The sequence below is a fragment of the Branchiostoma belcheri genome, unplaced genomic scaffold (genome assembly GCF_001625305.1).
Source record: "Branchiostoma belcheri isolate BF01 breed outbred unplaced genomic scaffold, Haploidv18h27 scaffold50, whole genome shotgun sequence".
In the NCBI taxonomy this organism is placed as follows: domain Eukaryota; kingdom Metazoa; phylum Chordata; class Leptocardii; order Amphioxiformes; family Branchiostomatidae; genus Branchiostoma; species Branchiostoma belcheri.
This window is the reverse complement of record NW_017804132.1, coordinates 2,028,365-2,035,990: the sequence shown is the minus strand read 5'-3', so window position 1 is coordinate 2,035,990 and position 7,626 is coordinate 2,028,365. Positions and strand designations below refer to the sequence as shown.

Here is a 7,626-nt window from a genome sequence, read left to right as displayed (position 1 = left end):
GATATTTATGGCAAAAATCGTTACACTTTCTCAGACTAGTGAGGGTTTGTCGAAGAAAGAAAAAAAGTGCAAGCGCACGCGTATTGAACTGCCTGGGGAAATTTTCTATAAACAAAACAGAATTCATAGATTAGGGTACGTTGGGAAAATTTCAAACTGCAATCTTTCGTCCCAAGATGAGAGTTAGTACTTTTGTTATAAAATCCACACATTGTAGATGAATGGAACTTTCATATCAAGATCGTCCCAGAGCTCTTAAATGCAACGTTAAACCACCTTTCCATAACACTATAGATTTTACATCACTCTGAATGGATTCAAACCCCATGAAATTTAAGTCTACTCTCCAGTTACGTAGGCTCTTTTGCTCTTCACAGCTGCCGCCCGTATATATTCAGCATGGCAGAGAAAGCCCACATATATCCACAGCGGAAGCCAGGCATTATTTACCTTCCAAGTCATGGGATCTTTCGTTGCTCGTTGAACAAACAGCAATCAATTACAGCTATTGAAGAAACGTCACAGGAGCAAACAGTTCAACATATCAAACCGTAGATGTAGTTATAGGCCTGGGGTGATCATGTAATGTCTCTGGTAGACCCCATACACATACCGTTTATAGTAACTAGTAACTAATGGTGACCACCGTTATATAGTAACTAATAAGCCAAGAGGCTATCTTCACATCCTAGGATGTGACCGTTATTAGTAACTCAGTTCCTTACTAAGGAAGTTAACGGCCGGACAGTGTTGCACACGCAGTTATATGGGTAATCAGGAGTATTTTCATGGCGAGGTCACCTGGTAGATGACCTCGTGTAATGGCCGCCATTTTTTATCTGACTCGGACAGTTTTTACTAGTATTCAGGATGAAAATAAACACCAAGGCTGCTGCCACGAGATGTTTTAATACTGTTAACGGAGTATTATTATAGCTTAGTTAAAGTACATGTACTTTCATGAGACCATCGACTGATGCGAAACAACGACGGGCAGATTGCCTTTCGACGTTGTGGATGGATGTTTGTTTGACACGATCCTCCTTCGTCTTTTCGCCAACAAATCACGTCCAACGTTGATAAGGCATGTTATATAGGTAGGTATTTCTTGCCTGTTTTCACTGTACATATCGCCGTAGTTTTGAACATCTCAATATTCTTTTATTTCTAAGCAGATTCTGTGGGGTAAAAGCGAGTCAATATTCCATATATTGTCGGGCCATATCCACTGACTAATCTCCAAGCAGATGTTTGGGGGAGGGGGGCTAGACAGTATCAAATTGGCCAGTCTGGGGAAATGGTTACAGACTGGCCAATTTAATACTTGGAGATTATCCATTGACCTCCTGCTTGGCTGGCCCATTATGCGATGGTTTAAACTAAGACACTTACAGGAGACCAATGAATAAATATTATGTAGGCATCCAGCCATCGCATACTAGCTAGTATTGCCCCATTTTCCCCACAGAATCTACTTGCAGGTTAAAGATTATTTTGTTTTCCACTTGGAGATTAAAAATTATTTTGTTGAGCTGATTTCGAGTTTGACGTTATTTATAATTGCCGTACAAAATTATATCAGATTTGGCATAATTTGATGGTTTAGATTAGAATGTGAGAGTGGCAATATGTTGACCTGTTAGCAAAGATAATGTCGGATGTTGTTATAGTTAACATTAATATCAATACCACAAAAGAAAGATCAGTTATCCAGATGATGACACTAATTACATGTAACAAGTTACATGCTACATATCCTAAATCATACATGCATTCATTACCATATCTCTAGTAACAATATCAGTTTGAAAGTAACTTCAGTTTATCCAATCTATCGTGCTTGGGGCAGGCTGTCTTCGGGGCTCTAATAGTTTTCCCCCTGTCCAGCTCAACAGACCACCCGGTATATTTGAATGATATGCCGCACACCAGGAGTTGATTCGCCCCTCCACAATCGAGCTTCAGCAGCCCTGAAGAAAACCCGCCCAGCCACCTGGATACCAGGTTAGTGTGAAAGACTTTGTTGGTACTAGTTCTGTGGAATCATGCGGACCAGACCGGGTAGCAGATTCCGACTACCCTAGCTAGTTGTGCTTGTCAAATATGGTATCGGTATAGCAGCGGGATAACCGCCCTTCGGTGTGTGCACGCTAGCTAATTATAACTCAGCTTCTTCTGTCCAATTGCTAATTGCCAAAAAAAAAAGAAAGTTAAGCTGAGGCATTATTGAACTTCAGCCACCAAATTCCATCCACATTTTCAGAAAAAAAAGAAAATTGCAGAACCCAGTCGAAAAACATGACTTGTTTGTCTTCCACCGACTTCAAAAAGAACTCAAACATAACTACATGTTGTATTATAAGATTCATACCCCATTCATATACCTAATGCTAAAGCTTTGTACTAGTATGTGTACTAGTAACCGGTTGAAGTCAGTAAGGGGAATAAGCTGGTCAAAACCCCATGCTCTGTACACTTGGGACGACCTCAGCTCCCCTATTCTATCTACTGAGAAGAACGTCGCCTGGCCAATATGTAAACCTTTACTGCAGATTTTCTTGCAGCACATTGTTTCTGATATAATTACACACCTTTATGATCTTGGTCAAGCAAGAAGACAACTGCCCTGTAGTATACCTGTTGACTTAGCAGCTGGATTTCCTAGACCTAGTCTTTCATCCCATTCTCCTTGAATATAGCCTTGAGTTTCCCAATGTATGAATCCACCCCCCACCACACAATCTCCACCACACACACACATACTACTGTACACACACGTGCGCGCACACACACACACACACACACATGTACACACATACTATTGTAATGTACACACACACATACTACTGTACATACACACACACACACACACACACACACACTTGTGTACATATATACACACACACTACTGTACAGACACACACTACTGCACACACACACACACACACACATTAGTATTTATACTGCTGTACACACACACACACATACTACTGTACATACGAACACACACACATACTACTGTACACACACATACATACTACTGTACATACACACACACATATACTACTGTACAGACACACACACACACACACATACACACACACACATACACACACACACACACATACTACTGTACACACAAACACACACACACATACTACTGTACATACAAACACACACACATACTACTATACACACACACACACACACACACACACATACTACTGTACACACACACACATACTACTGTACATACACACACACATATACTACTGTACAGACACACACTACTGCACACACACACACACTCATACACACATATATACAGGGTACAGACAGGTCATATTATTTGGATTACATTCAGTCATGTCTAGAGTGCTAATGGAATATAAATACGTACTTAAGTGTATATAAACTAGATCAACATTTAAGACAGCATAGTATACGTATGAATCTGCTGCATAACTAAATCACCAGCTTAAAATTAAGTATAGAAATCCAGTACAGACCTTCTCTAGTCTGCTACAGAGCAACATTGTAGCAAGGTTTGTCGGCAAATGTAAGATTTTTCTCACAAATTGCTGAAATTGTGGGTGTACTGGGTAATGTTTTGCTTATTTAACAGTCAACCCTGATTTTGACTGTAGTGGTATCTGCCAAAGGTTTTATTTGTTGCATATCTAGGAAGATCATGCTGATAAATTGCTGCACTTAAATTTCCTTACTCCTATACAGAGAGGGGGGAGTAAATGAAGGCTACTGTTACACATTTACAATCACATAAGTGTTTGTAAAATCTTCACCACCACGGGTCATGGAAAAGCATCAGATTCAGACATACTTTTGTAACTGTTCTTCAATTTGCTTATTCTAATGTGCTGATTGATGTAAACATAATTCATGGACCATCAAGTGATCATTAGTTACTAGGTTTTTTGATCACTATATATCATCTCCTTGCATGACAGAATTATTACATGTGCATGATATTATTATTACTCTGTTTTTGTAGTTTTATTTGTAGAAACTGAAACTCGTTATTAGCCCCACTGTCTGAAATCTTTGATTTTCATATTCAAAACATTGTCTGCATGTAAGTCATTGAAGTAGGCAAGTAAAAAAATACAATGAAACAGGCCTAGCCTATATATCTTAGTTTTCTTACAATAGTACTTGTACCATAGGAGCAACAGAGTCAACATACTAGACTAGTTTGTATAATACCAGCCAGGGTCACTGTAAGCCAGGAAGTTTTTTTGTTTGTTTTTTTTTTGCACAAGAATTGACAGTACTGGTATCTTAAGTAATTATGTTTGTTCAGGTTGATTTTGATGCCAGGTTTATGTTTAACTCTAAGTACAAGAAGCTTAAAGCTGGTGCATGATTTGACATTCTTCCCTCTTCCTGTCACAGGTGCCAGACGTCAACATACAGCTGAACTGTGGATACCAGAAAGCAGACCACACTGGGCCACCTCAAAGTCCTGGCTAGCTACATGTAGGAACTGAGCTTTGAGAAAACAATGGCAATGAAAATTTGTGGACACAAATGCAATTTATAATACTGTCACAGGTGTGAATTATTGTCTTATGACTACTGTATGTGATCACATATTATTTCCCAAGAACTACTGATACTTGTAACCTTAAGCCAGCATTTTCATTGTCAGTTTTTGTATGAATATGAGCAGATTAAGAAGTTCTTCAGTAATTCATACATATGTGTTGAGCGTGCCTTCTCATAGTTATTGTTATTATATTCAATTATAGAAACATGTTTCGTTCCACCGAGATAGATAACATAACTACAAAAATTATATAACATTCTGAATTAAGATGAACTAATGTTTATTCCATCCATAATTGATAACGGTAGCTATTTGTGCAAACTTCTCTGATTGAAAAGTGCCTCAGGTTCATGAGTTTTCTCGGAGAACACTACATTCCCTACTGCATGCATGTTTTGTGGACTCAATGTGTGGCTTGTGCCACAGGAAGTTGCCCTTCTGTACGTCACTGACCCCTACGCTGTGAAAAAAATCTGGTGAGAACCCTGTATTCTACTTGGTCTCCATTAAACATATGGAAAAACCATATGAAACAATAGGATTGAGGAGAATGGTGAACATTGTAACAATGCTTTGAACATGCATGTACTTATACCAATGAGGGAAATTTTACTGCATTACAATGTGTACATGAAGGATTTCAAAGCTTGAATTGAAAAATCACTTTGCAGTTTATTCCCCTAATGTGAAAAAAATTGATTGAAAATCACTTGTAGCCCAGGTGCTGAGTGGTCATTGTGTGAATTATGTTGGTATCAGATTAACCATTCAGTGAAGAAGTTCCTAATCTTGTTTGTGATTGTTTAGGAATGGCCAAATTGCAGGAACAAAGTTGAGCTACTTTAGAATCAGTCAAGTCAGGTTTAAGTCAAAGTAGTTTGTAGTATTTGTTCAGTCTTATGACTCCAGTACATGATGATGACCCTGTGGATTATTGATATGTGTAGCATTACGAGAAAACACTGGTTTCACTGTCATGTGTGTCAATAAAATCACACAAATCTTGCTTTTCAGATGTTGTGTTGTGTATTTTCCTAGTTATAATATGATATAAAATGAGAAACGTTGTATATGAACACAAAAGATCATTTCATGAATTACAGATGAACTAGAGTTTATTCACAATAGATAATAGTAGTTATTTGTACAAGTTTCCCTGAGGCAAAAGAGGGTCTGTTACACTGACTGAACAAGGTACCTTTCCATAAAGTCTCTTATCATTGGTTCACGCCTATCAGCATTCATTTTAGTGCAAATTTATCATCTCTGAAAGTCAACAAAATAACAGGGTATTATCCTGTACACCCAAAAGTCTTACGAACTCGTGTAACACTTAAATAACGGTAAGCGTAGTCAATATAGGCAACTGAGGGGTTGATGAGCTATAATGATTTCACAAATTACACGTTTGTCTTTTCTCACCGAAATATGACGTAGATCTGTGATATTCCATGATTTTAGCATATCGATTCAGTTATACATGTACATGTACATGTTCATGTGTAATCATTAATAGATATATCATCCAAATTCAGAACGAATAATCCAATTAAATGCTTGGCGAGATAAAGAGTATCACCTAATAGTATATGCTCTGTGCGACCTTGAGCGTTCACGCGAGATGGCGTCCAAAATACAGACGATTACGATAATTTGCACCGCATGTAAGCGTTTTTCTTTCTTAAACGAATATCTCATGTCGTATGTAATTTTATAGATTTATACAAGGCAAGGCTAATATACTTATCTAGCTGTCCAGTTAATAGATAGGCTTTTCTTTTATATTCCTTGTGAAGATACAAGGTATACACGGCATGCGAAGTTGTTAGAGAAGTACGATTTAATCTCTAGATGGTTAAATGATAGTAACTCCACAATGAATTATTGTTTCGATATGAGAATTTGGCTATCGGCTATCAAATTATTTACAAATCAGTCCCCAGAATTTGAAAGAAATCCGGGGAGTTCTAAGCGCGCTATGACCGCCGAGATGTTGCGGTTTCCTTGTGACAGGAAGACGTCCTCCCAACATTACAATTCTAGGACCGCGTCGCACCACCCTGGTCGCACAGAAGTGCGCTTTCATTCATAAAACGAGTAGGGTCTTGTATATCGGGACAGAACTGTCACAATACCAGACTGATGAGCTGATCTAGCTGTGCTGTCAATAAAACTGCTAATGATGCCTTGTGAAAATACAACTTTCAATTGAGATGACATGTGAACTGTGATATATGAAGTAGTTATGGAAGTTAATCTCCAAAAGCTTTAAAGATAGTTAACTCAAAAATAGATTTTGATATCGGCATGGGATTTTGGGCATGGGGTGGGAACGCATTTGAAAATTAGTCACTCAAATTTGAAAGAAATGCGTTGAAGTCTTAGCGAAATATAACTCCCAGACCTCTTGGCAAGGAGGCGTCGTCCCAACATTGCGTTCCTCATAGACGATTTTAGGATCGCATCTCACAGAAGTGCGTTTCCCTTCATAAATTGATAAGGATTTTGTATATCCGGTTTAAACTTGCACAATACCAGGCTGATATACTGACCTGGCTGTGGTATTAATAAATTTGCTCTTCCTTCATCTTTTGTGAGAATATAGACCATTCACCTGTCTCTAGTTCTAGGGGCGCGAAGTAGTAAAACGCGTTCCTACCAAGAATTCTTTAGAGCCAAATAGATCACGTTACAATCAACACAGGTACACCATATTTTAGACACGGATAGCCTACGATACTATATAACTTTGAACAAAGTAACTTTGACCGTAACCCAAACCGTTCGCTAGTAATTAGACGAAAACCCGTTACAACTCCCCCATGCGATTTTGGTTCAAAGTGCAGCAAATAAATATTGGGGGAATTCAGGACAATTCCGCAACAAAATTGAGTGATAATCACGTAAGACACCCATTATTGGCTAATCTTACCATTCCCTCACAATTCCATCTTTTATTTTAGTTGTTACACATTAAAGATAAATCTAGATATCCTGGCGAGATGCAGAGGAACTGCAGCAAAATAATATTTTTTTTCAAGAGATTGCTCAGGGGGGGG

At 38.4% G+C, this 7,626-nt stretch overlaps 1 long non-coding RNA gene across 2 annotated transcripts; it reads left to right on the top strand.

The window, feature by feature from the left end:
* The first annotated feature begins 1,047 nt into the window (after window positions 1-1,047).
* On the top strand, window positions 1,048-4,711 carry LOC109480366. 2 transcript variants are annotated; one of them, XR_002140829.1, is made up of 3 exons: window positions 1,048-1,097; window positions 1,896-2,004; window positions 4,414-4,711. It is a non-coding gene; the product is annotated as an uncharacterized LOC109480366 (long non-coding RNA). The 2 variants fall into 2 exon arrangements; XR_002140828.1 differs by having other exon boundaries at window positions 1,061-1,097; window positions 1,888-2,004.
* The last annotated feature ends 2,915 nt before the right edge of the window (window positions 4,712-7,626 follow it).